This window comes from Protopterus annectens, chromosome 17.part0 (genome assembly GCF_019279795.1).
Source record: "Protopterus annectens isolate FY-2018-M chromosome 17.part0, PAN1.0, whole genome shotgun sequence".
Lineage (NCBI taxonomy): Eukaryota > Metazoa > Chordata > Ceratodontiformes > Protopteridae > Protopterus > Protopterus annectens.
The window spans coordinates 12273419-12292490 of record NC_056751.1 but is presented as its reverse complement, the minus strand read 5'-3'; the positions used below and the strand labels follow the sequence as shown (position 1 = coordinate 12292490).

General features: G+C 39.5%; 1 protein-coding gene across 1 annotated transcript in view; it reads right to left on the bottom strand.

The window, feature by feature from the left end:
- SH2D4A (SH2 domain containing 4A) overlaps window positions 1-19072 on the bottom strand; it is an 886351-nt gene that overhangs the window by 497521 nt on the left and 369758 nt on the right. The window lies entirely within an intron of this gene.

Genomic DNA, 19072 nt, shown 5'->3' with positions numbered 1-19072 from the left:
GCAGATTGTGAATGATGTTATCTAAACTGAGGCTGAAGATATACTGAGCCAATAAACGTAGCTCTAACTTTACCCCTCTCTCCCTTCTGTCTTTCAAGATATACCTGAAAGTGGCCCACACCCAGCTATCACACAAGACCAAGTCTTAACAGTGCTATCAAAAGCTAAAAATACTGCATCAGTGGGTCCTGACAATATCCCTGGATGCATCTTAAATAACATGAAGCATGATTTAGCCTCACCCCTGACAACACTGTTCAATCTCAGCCTCCATACAGGTTTTGTTCAAGTAAATGGAGAACATCTACAATAATTCTCCTGCATCAGGGAGGACCTTTCACATACCCAGGCAATTACAGACCCATATGTCTGACCAGACTCATATGCAAAGCCATGAAAAGGCTTATTATTGAACTAATTAATCAGGATATAGGGAACCACCAAACACCGGACCCACCTCAGTTTGGATTCATCAAAGGCAGGTCATGTTTATTCAACCTGGTGGATTTTTTTGAAAAGGTTACCAAAACAATAGATGAAAGCAAAACAGTACATACCACGTGCCTCAACCTTGTCAAAGCTTTTGACATTATTCCCCCAGGCATAACAGAATAACTAAATAAACTGGGGAAAAAAAACTAAGTCACGCACTGGATTGCCAACTGTGTCACAGATAGGATGTAGGAAATCAAAATAGGAGAAGTAAACTCCACAAATAGACCTGTCATCAGAGGAGTCCCCAGGGATATGTGCTGGGACATGTCCTTTTCTGAAGTAAAAGCCTGGCTGACTAAGTTTGTAGATGACTACAAGCTAAGGAGCCGTCATTGAATACCCAAATGACTTGGCCATCCTGCGGGCAAGTTTATTCCAAACAAATAATTGATGCCAAAATTGTGGACTGAAACTAAATGCCAAAAAATGCATTACTGCATCCTTAGGGAAGTCATCCATCCCAGGGAATTACTACATTAATACTACACCCTAAAAGTTGACACAGCTGTTTGGGATTTGGGAACGTATGCAGACAGTTCCCAAACTTTTGACCAACACATGTTCTTGTTGTAAGAAAGTTCTTCTGTATTACACAGTTTATTAACAAAGGTTATTGTGTCTAGACCTAGGGATGTTATTCTCTCCCCTTTACTCAGCCCTCATTAGGTCAATCACTGAATATAATGCCCCCTTTGGCAAGTATTGTCAAGACACATGAAACAACTGGAATGCCCGCAGAGATACCTTACTAAAAGGATACCAACTCAAAGCCCTGTCACTATACTCAGTATCGTACAGACTGCTAAGAGTTAAACTATGTCTAGCATACAAGGTATCCTCTGACCCAGTACTTGATGGACTTACTGCACATCAACAAGTCAAATAGCATCAGAAATACTCACTCTGTGGATCTAAATGTCTACTGCACCATCAACAGAATGGTTTGGAGGGACTGGTACATCTCACAGAGGATATTGCTGCTCTGGAGCAGACGCCCTAGCCACATAAAACAAATTTAATTCCTTTCCACATTCAAGCACAACTTGGATCTATGGATAGTAAACAGAAAATTTATCCCAGAACTGCCCCCATACTACTAATGGGCACAGGCAGCTCTTACATGCTTTATCCTATGCATGGGTCCCCTCAAATTATCCATGGTATGATCCCAGTTATTCTCATTAGGGGTAATATATAATTATCGACAATGGGGTGGGTAACCAAATGGGACAGGTTATTTTAAGAACAAAAAGAGAAATTGGTTAGGCTTAAAATGGCCTGCAAAGGCAGCTAGCCTAGCACTTATCAGTGAACTTATGAACCTATGAAAGAATGGTACAAAAACATTTTTATTTACTAGATGTAGTTGTGCTCAACTCATTACTGAGTTACAAAAAAAAGGTGGTACATGCAATCATTTCCAACATGTATGGAAGTTAGAGGAGATTATTCAAGCAGAATACCATAATGAGAACAAATGTCATCCGTCTAGTGATGATACAGATGTTTGTTCTTTTGAGAGATACTTCAAATGTCAGTTACCACTGATACCCAAGAAAAAGATCCCACGAAAATTCAATCAGGTTAGCAATGCTGGAGCCTCACTTATTTGGTTGTCAGAAGGAGTTCAAAGGAAGATGAATACAAATAAGGGTGTACTAGAAACTTACTACTACTACTACCAGCTGCAACACTGCCTGTATGTTGTGACATGATTTAAGGAGTACCACATCCAAATCAGCATAAAGGCTCAGAGATGCCAAACTTCTGCTCAAAGTACACAAGCAAATAAAATGATATTCATATACATACATACAGTGCTGCTTTTTATTTTGAGCGGTAATATATGTATATATATATATATATATGGGTTACCTTTAGTAGAGCGACAGCCCACTTCATCGAAACCAACTTCACTGACACGTCAGAATATCGACAACAGGAGACCCGATGTTACACACAAAGTAAGTAACCATTGGGCCATCCCGACTACAACAACTATCAGTTAAACAAACCCATGGATGTGGGGGCTGCACACCCCACACCCCCCCTTACTAAATATTCCAACTCTGAGAACACACTGTCGCGGGGGTAAGGGGCAAAGATCAGGTTGATGGCCAAACGGTTACTTATCGTGTGTGTAACGTCAGGTCTACCATTGTCAATGTTCTGCCGTGTTGGTGAAGTTGGTTTTGATACATCCGAAATCTTGACATTGTAAGTAGACCACGTAAAAGAAAAATAAAATTTCCTTTCAACTGCTAGCAGGGGTGCTATGCCCCCTGCACCCCCTGTGGGGGGCTACGCTCCTCACACCCATGTAATTTCAATATACCAACTCTGAGATCGCACTACAGTGCAGGAATGGAAAGCCAGTTCCGCATTGTCGGCATTCCAAATGTCGATCATATGGTGTCGGCCATATGGCTGTCGGCGTTCTGGAGTGTCGGCAATGTCAGGTAGACCCATATATACATATATGTACATACATATATACATATATATATATATATATATATATATATATATATATATATATATATATATCCCCAAAACCTTCTTTCAAGTTTTTCTGTCTATTCCTTCTAGCATGTCGAGGGATCAGTTGCTAATATCCTCTCCTGCTCAGCTGGTGAACCTGGGATTATTGAGGCAATGTTACAATTGCCTCATGTACACAGACAACCCTCTCCTCCTCCCACAAAACACAAATACATGCGAGAGATGCAACTATATGGCCAAACTGGAGGCTGAGCTCTCTCAACATAGGACTGGCAAGACCAGACAGGAGGAGAAGGTAACCACACACACTATAGACCCAGTCTCACATAATACCATCACAACCTCAAATCATACACATAAACACACAAAGACATACTCCGAGGCTCTGATCAAAAATCTACCAAAACAGCAGAGGCCACCAAAGCAGACACCCAAACAACTACCACCTCAGAACACAACACCTGCATCACATAGACCACACAGTCAGAGTGTCAAGCAGTCACAGCCCTTAAGGCCAAACACTATGCCAGACACACTAGTCATTGGTGACTCCATAGTCAGACACACTGAAGTCCCGCTCACCAGACTGAGTAAGGAGAAGGTCACAGTAAGCTGCCTGTCGGGTGCTAGAATCCACCACATAACGCATGCACTCAGGTCTCTCAACAGCAGGTACAAGTATGACTCAATCATTGTCCACGCTGGTGTAAACGACCTGAGACGTACCTCCCTGGACTACATGAAAAGAGACAGAGTAGCTCTCTGATTATGTAGCCCAGGCAGGTATGACCCTGACCTTGAGCAGTATCCTACCTTCACCAAGAATGATGCCACAATACAGAGATAAGATGATCAGTTTTAACAATTGGCTTAAACTCTGGTGTCATTCAAAGGGGATCCAATGTCTGTCTGCCTGGGATGACATGCTGGACAAGCCACGCTGCTTCGCAAGGGACGGCTTGCACTTGTCACCCCTGGGACTCCGGATTTTGGCAAAGGCTCTTGCCACCCCCATAGTGCCTTTTTTAGGCAAGGCTCAAATTCTAAATCTACCACCCTAGAACAAAACAAAGAAAAAAAACTAAGGGTAATGCTGCTCAATGCCAGAAGTCTCAACCTCATGATGCATGCACTCAAGGCCCTTCTCAGTATGGAGAACATCGATGTCTGTGCTGTGACAGAAACCTGGTTCAAGGCTCCTGAGAGCACCCCAGCACTATCAGGTTTTACCTCATATCATGCATTCCGGCCACAAAACCCGGACAATACCAAGAAAGGAGGAGGGGTATCCATATTCATCAAGGACACCCACACCTCAAGATTGGTGGCATCGCACGATGCATCGGAAACCATCCAGGTGCAATTAACCATAGGCAAGACTGCCATGCAAACTGTAGCATGTTACAGGCCACCCTTGCAAACTCAGGAACCTCACATGGCCTTCCTGAAAACACTGGAGGGGATAAATGTATCTCCGAACACCATCATACTAGGTGACTTCAACTACCCTAATATAGACTGGGAACACTACTCAAGCCCAAACACTCTAGCCCAAAAGTTCCTGGAATTCATAAACTCAAATGCCATGGAACAACTAGTCACCATCCCCACAAGAGGAGAGAACATACTTGATCTCATCATCACGAACATGGGAGCACAATGTTCAATGCCAGAAGTATACCCCTCACTGGTGAGATCTGATCACAAACTAATCTCGCTGGAGGTCCTCATCCGCCCCACCGAAATGAAAAACACCACAGTAAAGAACTTCTCGAAAGCCGACTTCACACTTCTAAAGACTAGTGTGGTCTCCTTTAAGGCCCCTGAGCGGCGGTTAACATTACTCAAACCGCTGAATCACTTACAAATGCCTTCTACCAGCACCTGCAGGCTGCATGGATCAGGCAATCCCAAGCAAAACAAAGACTCTTTGTACCAAAGGCAAGCGTCCAGTCTGGTGGACCCCAGCCATAAACAAACTCTACAATAAAAGGAGAAAGCTACTACAAGATAGAGCAAAATCCTTAAAAGGTAAGACACCGCTGATCACTATAAGTAAAAAGCTAAGAGCTCTCATATAATCATCCAAAGCTAATTTTGAGAAAAAAATAGCTAAGGACTCTAAAGACAAACATAAAGCATTCTTTAGCTATGTCAGAAACCTAGGAGGAAACTCCCAGATATGCTCAGAATTAGTTCAAAATGATATGAAGATTACTGATCCTACAGACATTGCCAACATACTGGCTGACAGGTTCAGTGCAAACTTCTCCCCACCCTCTCCGCCTAAAGAAGAGATATCTATACCAAATGATTGTAGCCCCCCAAACATCTCCAACGCTCAGGTGAGAACTGCTCTCTCCAAGGCAAAGAACACAGCATCCATGGGACCTGATGGTGTCCCCGGCTGTGTGCTCCATGAACTCAATGAGGAATTAAACCCACAGTTAGGACAGCTGTTTAATCTTAGTCTCACCTCCAGATCATTGCCAGGAGTGGCGCACAGTGACTGTGGTCCCACTCCACAAAGGCGGTGCCTCCACCGACCCTGGAAATTACCGTCCCATTAGCTTGACAAGCCTGATCTGCAAAGCCATGGAAAGGATCATAATGGATCTCATAAATAAAGACATAGGGAATTTGCAGACTTTGGATCCAACCCAGTTTGGCTTTGTCAAAGGCAGATCATGCCTTTTAAACTTGGTTGACTTTTTTGAAACAGTCACCAAGGCCATTGACGAGGGAAAGGCAGTCCATACAGCCTACCTAGACCTGGCAAAGGCTTTTGATACAATACCCCACTCGGGTATCATTGAAAAACTCATCAACTTAAATGTAAACCCATACATTACAAGATGGGTTGCAAACTGGCTGAGTGACAGAACCCACAGGGTCAGAGTCGCTGGCACCATGTCAGACTCTAAGCCTGTCACAAGTGGTGTCCCACAGGGCTCAGTCCTGGGCCCACTCTTGTTTGGCATCTACTTTTCTGAAGTGCAAGCAAACACAGGAGGGTTATGGCTGACAAAGTTTGCAGATGACTGCAAACTGGGCCCGTGGTTGAGAACACATCCGACACAGATATCCTTCAGAAGGGTCTCACAGAAACGGATAACTGGTGCCAGAGCCATGGCCTCAAGTTAAATGCCAAGAAATGCATAGTCATACCCTTCGGGAAAAATAAGGTTACCCCTAGCTACCATATTGGTGGCAATCCCTGAACACAGAAGAAGTTATTAGGGACCTGGGAACCCAGGTTGACAGTAGCCTTTCATTCGACACTCATATTGCTAAAGTAGTTAGGAAGACCTTCTACATTGCCCACCTTATCATGAAGGGATTCACATCTAGATCAAGGGAAGTCATAGTCTCCCTATACTCATCACTCATCAGACCAATGATCGAGTACAATGCCCCATTCAGAATGTATCTGACCCGACACTTGCAGCAGCTGGAGAGGCCACAAAAGTTCCTCACCAAAAGGATAAAGGGTCTCAAAAATCTGTCTTATGCTGCACGACTGAAAGAACTCCAGTTATATTCAGTTGCGTACCGCTTACTCAGAGGTGACCTATGCCTGACATACAAGGCCATGTCAAACCCAGATTTGATGAATATGCTTCATCTCAAAAAATCTAGATTCCTCAGAGCCACAAGGGCGGGTGACTTAAACCTCAACACGGTTATTAATAGGACGTGCTGGAGGGATAGATTTATCACCCAAAGACTCCCTATGCTGTGGAACAAAATCCCGGTTTATGTGAGGCAGAGCACCTTGCTGGCCTTGTTCAAGAGGAATCTTGACCAATGGATGGGAGATCGCAGATACACCCCAGGGGTTACCTCAGTGTCACTGCTCGACAGAGGCACAGCTAAATAATGGGCATAGTTTCTCCAAACTAAGGGGTGGCGTAAGCCACAAAACTATGGCTAGGCTTATAAATGCCCTCGGGCAGATAGCCTAGTATGAACCTATGAACCTATATATATATATATATATATATATATATATATATATATATATATACACACACACACATACATATATGCCATCGCTCATTTTCTTCTCATTTATTGTTACGAACAGAAGACAACTGTTACTAATTACAAGGTAGGTAATTTTACCCCTAGAAAAACAAAATCTATGACCACACTTTCTGTGGTAATTATATATTTATTTATTATTTCATCCCAAGCTACACTGTTGCACCTTTTTTGTCAGTCAGTCTGTAAACCTCAATCACACTGAAATTAAGGTAAGGACAGATATATGACTTCTCTTCGGGCTAGGTAAAATTTGTATTTAAAACTTACTGAGTTAGCATTTCATCAGAAATAAAAAGTATTTACCTATTTAGCCATGTAAATCATATATATTCAGTACAAAATTCCAGATCGAACTGTATTGTCCTTGTTTCACATGAGAAATCACAGACCACACATGATATTTAGTAACCGTTTGAAAAGTAGGCACCTGTTAGATTGTCTCTCATAGCAAGGAGACTGAATGGCTGAAAAAATTGATTTACTTTTACTAAGTCCGAGATGGCCACTTGCCGGCACATCGACAGATGCAGGGGACAAAAATGTTTAAAGGATAAGAGCGATGTTCAGGATTCATTATTTCCCTACATTTTCTGTCTTTTATCTGTTCTGTTGGCACTCAGTGCTATGAGTACACATTGAGTAGGGAGACATGGTACCTAGCATACCATGGCAATTTTTATTATAAAATGTTCTTCCACAAGGAAGTCTGTATACATGGTTAAAGTGTTTACCTCACAAACACAAGGTACAGACTTTGATTCTCACCTTTAAGGAGAAATTGGCTAGGCTTAAAATGTCCCACAAAGGCAGCTAGCCTACTACTTACCTATGAACCTATGAGTAAATGTAGGACTTCAAATCATGGTGTGGAAAGCAATGCCAGTCCAGACTATATATGTAGGGAGTTTTATTACACTGGAAGTAGAGTGCAGGTACTTTTCTAGAAAAGGGAATTCTTGTGTTACTAGAAATATGCCATGACCAATACTTCCTGTCCAGCGGATACAATTCAGCTCTGAGCTGCTTTGCAATGCCTAATAAACTCTCAAAGAGAAACTAATACATATGGTATTGTATATAAAGGTACCTAGTGCTGGGTTTTATACACATTTAATAGTAATTGTTCAGCTGTTGCATTGTATTCAGTTTCTATAAGAAGTGGGCATTTGAGTTACCTTCATGGTGAAATATATAGTACATTCACTGAATATACGTGTATTTTGTTATCATTACAACAAAAGTAAGAAAATACACATACGCACATATATGTACGGACTTTGTCAGTATGAGACTGCAGTACAGTCAGGACTGGGGAATATACCCTTTCTTCCACTCACTGTCATCTTGGAGTGGGTATATATAACTAATAGGGAGGGTGTTAGTGGTGCATAGGGCTTGCCCCATGCAAAAAACATGCTTTTCTTTTTTCATTCCTTTGTGGATCAATGCTTATTGTTTTTTTTGTACATGCTGATCACTGGTCAATCAATGAGTTGCTTTTTCAATGGAAGGTTATGCTTCCATTTATATATACAAATAAGAACATCATTTTGTTGGGGGCAAAGCCTTCCTGCACCCCTACATGTGGGCATGTGGGAGGGCTGTGCTCTCACACCCTCTGTTAATTATATATACTAACTCCAAGATCACACAAGGGTGGGGTGAGGGCATATTCCCCAACCCCGGGAATTGTGAGATCTCTCACACCTGTTTGACAATCTGCTTAGTCAAACCCCGGGAATTGTGAGATCTCTCACACCTGTTTGACAATCTGCTTAGTCAATCAAAAGCGGTTGACTAAACAGCTGTCAACCAAACACACAGTCAGCATTCTGCAGTGAACTCAAATATACACACATATCTATGTATGTATGTATATATATATATATATATATATATATATATATATAGATATATATATATATATATATAGAGAGAGAGAGAGAGAGAGATAATAATGCATATATATGAGGCATACTTTTCATTAACAAGTCAACATGTACATCATAAAAAAAAGTCACTTATGGCAAGTACCGCTTTTTCCATACGAGATCACCATACAGTGTGAGCCAGGGAATTTTCCCTTTTCTCACTAGTGTATGATCTCACACTTGGTATATGTAATCAGCAGGGCATGTTGGGCTACATGGGGGCTTGCCCCCCACTGAAAAAAATGTTTTATTTTTTCAGTTTTTGATTGACTTGTGATAGACAAGCTCTATTATATTACTTGCCATTTGATATGATAATTTTTTTTAATAGTGTGACACTCATTCATACACATACTTGTCATTTGACAATCAGGAAAGCCCGAATGAGAAAATGGCTCTAAAACTCAAAATATTGAACTTCAAAATATGCAAAAAACCCCCACAAAGTAGAAAATACTGAAAACGCATACTATTGAATCACAAATTATCAAATAATTCAATCCAGCTAAAAATACCTTGTTGTTATTTATTTTGCCTTTGCTAAAAATACCTTGTTGTATTTAATTATTTATTTATGTTGCCTTTGTTTACAGCCTTTTTCAGCAGAAGCCCAGGGAGTACAGCTCCTCAATTTTTATGGAGTCCATGATATTTTAAACAGTAGTCTAAAATTTGCAAAGTATATTAATATTTAAGCAGTGTGCATATATTTTCAAGGATATCACTATATATATATATATATATATATATATATATATATATATATATATATATATATAAATATAACATTATCATATATCTTATTTACAAGGTGACCCTATGTGTCTAAATCAGTTGTAATATACATTTCTTTCCATTTGATGGTGTTGCAGGGGATGAGAAAAGAAGCGTACAGAGTATAAGCCATGCATTTCTGTAAAAGAAGGAGATGTCAGTCTTCTTACAGGCATTATTTTGGTGGTTAGTATTTAGAGCTTCAGTCTTTAGAGAAAGACAAGACAGGAGGTCTTATAGTTTTGTCTGACAAGCTCAAGAGAGTTTCACCGAAAAAGAGAGAAAACAGAGTGGAGAGAAGGAAACAGGTATCAGAGTAAGGGAATTATTTGTATTAAAGTTATGGAGTGCCTTGTAGTTGATGAGATTATGTCTGTAGCATCTTGGCAAGTATATTAGTGTGTTGGAGAGTAACAAGCAAGTGATATGCATTAGGAAAGACAGTAACGGGAGTGTAGGCAGAATGGAGGGTGAGAAGCACTGGATGTGAAAGAGGCAGCAGCAGGGGTGAATACAGGACAGTGAATAGGAAGAATGTGTGAGAGCAGGGATAAGAGAGGTGGAACTAGTAGAGATGTGGCAGTGGGTGGTACTAGTAGAAATGTGGCAGTAGGTAGGACCACTACAGATGTGGCAGTGGGTGAGAGCACCGAGGGGACTTTAGAAAGAGCTATGCAAGAGTGAGAATAACATTCAGACAGATTGAGCAGTGGGGAATATCTGGGATTGGTTGCCGGTTGGATAAGTTGCAGGCCATGTACATAGAGTTAGACTAGTGGTGAACTCAATCAGTAGCAAAAGACAGATGAAGTTATGAAGCTGGTCTGTGGGATTTCAGGAGCAGAGCTAGTTATCCATCAAATTTTCTATGTCTATTCTATATCTGTCTCCCTCCTTGTACCCCCTACTTTATCATAACCTGAAACAACTACTGTTGCCCTCTGATTTTCCCACCCTTACCTAGGTTTCCTCCTAATCCCCTCACAAAGTCACTCAAGCTCCCACTTTCCAACTCAAAACATACATCCACACACACTACTTCATAGCCACCAACACCATACCCTCAATACCCTACCACCACAACCCAATCCTACCCTAAACAAAACACTTATCAAAACAACCACAAATCAACACACACACACAAGTTTCAACATACATCTTTCTTCTCAATATTCAACCCCATCTACCATCAAGGTGACCAGATGACGGTCACACATACACCACCCCAGGCCCAAACCCCCCCACTCCCCTCCCTCACCTACCTCCATCCAACAACTTAAACAACAACTTAACCTTAATATAATTTCCTATATTAACTTAAATATATATATAGCATAATAAAAAAATACATTTTACTACATACTCTATAGACACCTACTCCCCAAACCTACTATCCATAACCAAAATCTGGTTAAAACCCACCACCACCAACACCAAAATTCCTTCCCCAGGCTATAATGTACACAAATCAAAGCCCAGAAACAACAAGGACTTTGGACTTTAACATAGACTGGCATACAGTACTCCCAGCTCCACCCTCTCACCTCTATAAATCTGTATTTCCTCGTTTCTCCCAAATCATTAAACAAGGCCAGGTAATAATAAAAAAAAAAAGAAAGCCTCCTAGATCCCCAAATAACCTCAGCAACCAAAACTCAAATTCCACACCAACTCCAAACCACTGACCCGGTCCATTCACCCACCATAAGCAAACAGAAAGTTAAAATAAAGTTTACCATGAAATAGCCCACAAGTCACTAGGACCACAGAAACCATGAAATCCCAAAGAAATAGACCATAGGAAAAAAAAACAAAAAAAACAAAAAATCAAAAAAAAAAAAAAAAAAAAAAAAAAAAAAAAACAAAAAAAGGAATAACCAAAATTTCAAAATTTGACAACACAGACACCACAACAACCCCAACAAAGGCACAACTCAAGGGACATTACCACTCCTCAGCACCAAGTACCACCACCACCAACCATAAAAAAGATAAAACCTGAAAAAAAAATTTAACCTTTTTTCATTTTTTCAAAGAAACCATTAATTAACCAACAACCACAACAACACATACTAAACCCCAAATAGCTACCAATACCATACCCAATACCACCCTGAACCTATTACCTATTCCATTATATAAAAAAAAAAGACTACAAACTAAACTCAAATCAACCCTAGCTGCCATGCCGATATATTTCTGAATACTACAAAAGAGCTGCAGCGAATTAGCCTATCCAATATCTATATCTGGAAAATATGTCTACCACACTACAATACACAAGGCAGTACCTGACCAGACAACACCAACTATACCCCACTGCCATTATATCCACACTTGCCAAATTATTGAAAAATGCATTCCACACTACTATTGCACCTACCTAAAAACAACTTCTCACACCTACCCAACATGGATTTAGACCAGACTTATCAAAAGTATTTGACATGGTCAACCATCCCAAACTTCCTTCCCTCTCCGACCTTGGTCTAGCCACTAACTCACTGGCCTGGTTTTAAAATTACCTAATAGGTAGACAACGAGCAGTCAGATGGCATAACAAACTTTCCTCACTGCTCCCTATTACAACTGGAGTCCCACAAGGATCAATCTTAGGCCCTCTATTATTTCTGATGAGCCTGCCTTAGCTCAGCCACCAACCCCCTCACACTACTTTCCACAACCCAACAGGTCTTCAATAACTCTGAAGCCTCGTTTCTCAGTAAAAACTTGTTACTGAACCCAAAAAAGACCAAACTACTAATCTTCAAAACAAATAAATCCAACGTAGACAGTAACTCTGTCAATATTACTTCTAGTGATGGTACCATTATCTCTCCAGATTCCCACACAAAACTACAAGGTGTTACAATTGACAACAGACTGAAGTTTGACTTGCACATAAATCTAACCATCAAAAACATACACAGAAAACTAGGCAGCCTGTACAAAAATAAAACATACCTAAATCAACAGACTAAAACCACCATGGCTCAAACTCTCCTACTATCCACACTTCTGTACGCTGCCCCCATCTTCACCAACCTATCCAAAACAGAAATTACAAAACTAGACATATGTTCTAATCAAATTGCCAGATTTGCCACAAATGCCCCTTACCGTTCCCATCATTGCCACTCACTATACCAACTCAAATGGTTGGAATTTCAAAATCTCATTACTTTCCATCAACTAGTTTTTGCTAAAAAACTCCTATTATATCCAGAGAAAATACCAACACTATCTAATTTACTTATAATACACAAAAACCCAAGACAACTACACTCTAGTGACAGGACCTTAATCAAAATCACCAAATCCAACAACTCAGCAGGAGACTCCCTATTTCCTAACTACATAGGTAGAATCTGAAACTCACTACTCCCCAATATTACCTCAGCAAATTCTGTCAATAAGTTTAAACATCTACTAAAGGAGCACCTACTTACCAATAGGCAATGCCCCTGCCTCTCCTCAGGTTGAACCCCCCCACAACTGCTGTTCCCCCAATATTTCCTCCATCACTCTCTAAATACTAACTTGACCTAACTCTCAGAAATTCAGGCAGAAAATACTGTTACGACAATTATTATATATTGCTACCATTCACAAATACTATATATTTGTGTGCCTAAGTACCTCCAAAATGTTGAGCCATAACATTGTATTTTTCTAAAAATGTCATGATGTGTATCTTGTCTCTGTATATGTGATATAACTCTGTATGTTTTATGCTTACCTTTTTATGACTTGTTATTTTTACTAAAACTGGAGCTTTTCTCCCCAGGCCTCTGCTGAAAATGGACCTTTATCCAGTCGGATCCTCCCAGTCAACAAATGTAAAATAAATAAATAAATAAATGTTATCTGTTTTTTGAAAGAGCTTAGCTCTTGGACTGATATCAGTGTTAAAAAAGTTGTTTCTGGCTTTGGCTTTGGAAATATTAGTTGAATACAGGGATACGCCTGCACTATTGTACACTCTGGTCATACCGAGAAGCAATTTACCTCTAGAATGTAAAGCCCTATTTAATGAATATGGCTAAATGATGTTGTATAGAGATGGGGAGTTTTTGGGTTTATAGAAAAGTTTATGTACTGTTGGGAGTTGAGTGTGTCTTAAGCAGTGTGAAATCTCTAACTGGTTTAGCTCTTTTAGAACCAGACAGTAGTGTCCTCTGAAAGGCAGTTTGGTGGCACATTTTGCTATTTTATTGTAACATTGCCCCAGTTTTTTTTTGAAAAGTGTGACTTGGAGGTTCGTAAAAATAGGAGTGACTGGCATATAAAAGAGATGGCCATAGAAAAGTAGTGGCTATACGTTTTCTGGCTCTGTCATTGAGGTACGGTTTAAACTTGCACAGGGATCTGAGGTATTTTTTATATATATATATATTTTTTTACAGCTTGGATATGTGGAGGTTAGTTTTAGCTGCTCATCTATAATGATGTCTTGTACTTTTGCCTGGGTTACCTGTTCAATTCTGGTATTGTTTGCCGAGGTTAATATGAAAAAAGCCTTTTGTGTATACAGTTGTATTGGAGTAGAGATTATTGGAATTTTTGAGTAGGAATTGTGAGTTACTTAACCATGACACAACAGATGATTCTTGTGTTAGGTCCTGTGGCTTTGCCATAGTTTTAGCAGAGTAGACCAATATGAAATAGCTTGCATATTGGACTAGAGTAGTGTGTTTAGCCACTGTATGGAGGTCATTAATGAAGAGGTTAGAAAGTACTCCAATGTTTATAGGGAGGAAAGAAGAGAAGTCAGTTTGCTATTTTATATCTTGTGCTCTGTTTCATGGGTAGCTATGTAACCATGCAGGGAGGGTTTAGCTATGCCTATGGAGAAGAGTTTTTGAAGCAGTTCCAGACTGGACACGTCATCAAAAACTTTGGGTAGGTCCAAGAAAAGTGCTGAAACTAGGTTACCTTCATTTGTTTATGTATTTATGGTTGTAGTGAAGTTAAGTAGAGCAGTAGAGGTGCTGTGCTTGGGTCTAAAACTGTGTTGTGTAGGGGAGAGGAGAAGCTGATTACACAAGTACTCATTTCAACAGTAATTTTGATAAGGCTGACATACAGTTACTGCTCCCTAATAGGAAAGATCAATGGATGTATGATGAACTTTTTTTTTCAAAATTGATGGAGCAGTGTGTTCAGCCCAGGATCTATTTACCAGGATTGATATTAGATTGGAAATTGCTTCTGATATTATTTTAAGATATTCACCTGGCAGATTGCCTGGGGCATCGGTAGTAGGTTTTAGTTTATGGAAGAGTTTTTGTTCATGGCTGTTGGAACAGGTTGAAGAGAGAAATGTTCAAGGATGTTATTAAATTGAGGTGGGGGGGAACTATGCTATTATTTTGGTTTGATATTTTGGTGGTAGGTTGTGTGGCTTGTCCTACATGTAGCAGCTTATTAACTAATGCCCAGAAGACTTTAGGGTTATTAGAGTATTTGTTTCGTGGTCTGCAGTAACATTTTTTTTATCTTTGGTGATGAGATATGTAGCTTTGTTTTGCAGTCGACTGTAAGCTTGGAGGGGCATATCTGTTTTATTTATTGATAAAGTTTTTCATGCTTTAAAAATCTGTTTTATTATTTGTTTTGATTCTATTGCTAGCCATGCAGCTGGGTTTATTTTCACCATCTTAGATCTAAGGGGGCAATGGAGTCTAGGATGCTTAGGAAGACTGTGTTAAATTTTGTTACAGCATCATCTAAAGGGAGTGGCCTAAGTGATTCCCAGTTACACTGATTAAATCTGTTTATGGGAGTTTCTTTATGGAAGGTGAATATTTTTATAATCAGGATATACTGGTGAGCTCTAGTGTTGCTACTTTGGTGCCTGACTGTGTAGACAGACTTTCACTTAGACTATCTGGGAGAGTACCATAGAAAGAGATTTTATCAAGAGGGTCTGTTTGTACCTAGTCCAGGGTAGACTGCTTGATACTAGGTCTTCTGTACCTTGTTGGAATAGTGATGAGTTGGGTGAATTTATAAAGCTGGATATTGTTAGTTGGACTGTAAGATTTTATTGTTTGTCACTTTATAATAATGGCACCTAATATGATGATTTCATAAGGGATTTTAACAGAGGTGCAACATAGGATGTCTTCAAGTCAGGTAATATTATCACCTTGGGCTACATAAACTCTTATGACTATTTTTGTAGTAATTTATTTTGAGTACTGTTGCCAGAATTTCAGAATTAGAAAAAGAACAGTTTGAGAGAACAGAGACATTTCAATAATGTGCTTGCATAATACCAGCTTTTTCTGATGCTATCTTGTCTGATAATACTGCATCCAGGAGGTAGTATTTCCTCATATTGTGCATCATGTTGCTACCACACTTCAGTGACTATGTGGATATCAGGGGACTTTGCAGTCATTCAGGCATGCAGTTTCGGGAGTTTGTTATAAATGCTTCGTATGTTGATATGATGTAAAGAGAGACCAGGGGCAGGCTGGGGATGAATATGGGTAGGACTCCTACTAATCAGAGAATTATTACCTAATGTGAGAGTAGGATGAGCTGGGCCAGGATTTGGGTGAACAAACTAGTTTTTGCTAAAAAACTCCTATTATATCCAGAGAGAATACCAACACTATCTAATTTACTTATAATACACAAAAACCCAAGACAACTACACTCTAGTGACAGGACCTTAATCAAAATCACCAAATCCAACAACTCAGCAGGAGACTCCCTATTTCCTAACTACATAGGTAGAATCTGAAACTCACTACCCCCCAATATTACCTCAGCAAATTCTGTCAATAAGTTTAAACATCTACTAAAGGAACACCTACTTACCAATAGACAATGCCCCTGTCTCTCCCCAGGTTGACCCCCCACAACTGCTGTTCCCCCAATATTTCCTCCATCACTCTCTAAATACTAACTTGACCTAACTCTCAGAAATTCAGGCAGAAAATACTGTTACGACAATTATTATATATTGCTACCATTCACAAATACTATATATTTGTGTGCCTAAGTACCTCCAAAATGTTGAGCCATAACATTGTATTTTTCTAAAAATGTCATGATGTGTACCTTGTCTCTGTATATGTGATATAACTCTGTATGTTTTATGCTTACCTTTTTATGAGTTGTTATTTTTACTAAAACTGGAGCTTTTCTCCCCAGGCCTCTGTTGAAAATGGACATTTATCCAGTCGGATCCTCCCAGTCAACCAATGTAAAATAAATAAATAAATAAATAAATAAATGTTATCCGTTTTTTGAAAGAGCTTAGCTCTTGGACTGATATCAGTGTTAAAAAAGTTGTTCCTGGCTTTGGCTTTGGAAATATTAGTTGAATACAGGGAGACTCCTGCACTATTGTACACTCTGGTCATACCGAGAAGCAATTTACCTCTAGAATGTAAAGCCCTATTTAGTGAGTATGGCTAAATGATGTTGTACAGAGATGGGGAGTTTTTGGGTTTATAGAAAAGTTTATGTACTGTTGGGAGTTGAGTGTGTCTTAAGCAGTGTGAAATCTCTAACTGGTTTAGATCTTTTAGAACCAGACAGTAGTGTCCTCTGAAAGGCAGTTTGGTGGCACATTTTGCTATTTTATTGTAACATTGCCCCAGTTTTTTTTGAAAAGTGTGACTTGGAGGTTCAGAAAAATGGGAGTGACTGGCATATAAAACAGATGGCCATAGAAAAGTAGTGGCTATACGTTTTCTGGCTCTGTCATTGAGGTACGGTTTAAACTTGCACAGGGATCTGAGGTATTTTTTATATATATATATATATTTTTTTTTACAGCTTGGATATGTGGAGGTTAGTTTTAGCTGCTCATCTATAATGATGTCTTGTACTTTTGCCTGGGTTACCTGTTCAATTCTGGTATTGTTTGCAGAGGTTAATATGAAAAAAGCCTTTTGTGTATACAGTTGTATTGGAGTAGAGATTATTGGAATTTTTTTTTGGGGGGTGAGTAGGAATTGTGAGTTACTTAACCATGACACAACAGATGATTCTTGTGTTAGGTCCTGTGGCTTTGCCATAGTTTTAGCAGAGTAGACCAATATGAAATAGCTTGCATATTGGACTATAGTAGTGTGTTTAGCCACTGTATGGAGGTCATTAATGAAGAGGTTAGAAAGTACTCCAATGTTTATAGGGAGGAAAGAAGAGAAGTCAGTTTGCTATTTTATATCTTGTGCTCTGTTTCATGGGTAGCTATATAACCATGCAGGGAGGGTTTAGCTATGCCTAAGGAGAAGAGTTTTTGAAGCAGTTCCAGACTGGACACGTCATCAAAAACTTTGGGTAGGTCCAAGAAAAGTGCTGAAACTAGGTTACCTTCATTTGTTTATGTATTTATGGTTGTAGTGAAGTTAAGTAGAGCAGTAGAGGTGCTGTGCTTGGGTCTAAAACTGTGTTGTGTAGGGGAGAGGAGAAGCTGATTACACAAGTACTCATTTCAACAGTAATTCTGATAAGGCTGACATATAGTTACTGCTCCCTAATAGGAAAGATCAATGGATGTATGATGAACTTTTTTTTTCAAAATTGATGGAGCAGTGTGTTCAGCCCAGGATCTATTTACCAGGATTGATATTAGATTGGAAATTGCTTCTGATATTATTTTAAGATATTCACCTGGCAGATTGCCTGGGGCATCGGTAGTAGGTTTTAGTTTATGGAAGAGTTTTTGTTCATGGCTGTTGGAACAGGTTGAAGAGAGAAATGTTCAAGGATGTTATTAAATTGAGGTGGGGGGGAACTATGCTATCATATTGGTTTGATATTTTGGTGGTAGGTTGTGTGGCTTGTCCTACATGTAGCAGCTTATAAACTAATGCCCAGAAGACTTTAGGGTTATTAGAGTATTTGTTTTGTGGTCTGCAGTAACATTTTTTTATCTTTGGTGATGAGATACGTAGCTTTGTTTTGCAGTCGTTTGTAAGCTTGGAAGGACATATCTGTTTTATTTATTGATAAAGTTTTTCACGCTTTAAAAATCTGTTTTATTATTTGTTTTGATTCTATTGCTAGCCATGCAGCTGGGTTTGTTTTCACCGTCTTAGATCTAAGGGGCAATGGAGTCTAGGATGCTTAGGAAGACTGTGTTAAATTTTGTTACAGCATCATCTAAAGGGAGTGGCCTAAGTGATTCCCAGTTACACTGATTAAATCTGTTTATGGGAGTTTCTTTATGGAAGGTGAATATTTTTATAATCAGGATCTACTGGTGAGCTCTAGTGTTGCTACTTTGGTGCCTGACTGTGTAGACAGACTTTCACTTAGACTATCTGGGAGAGTACCATAGAAAGAGATTTTATCAA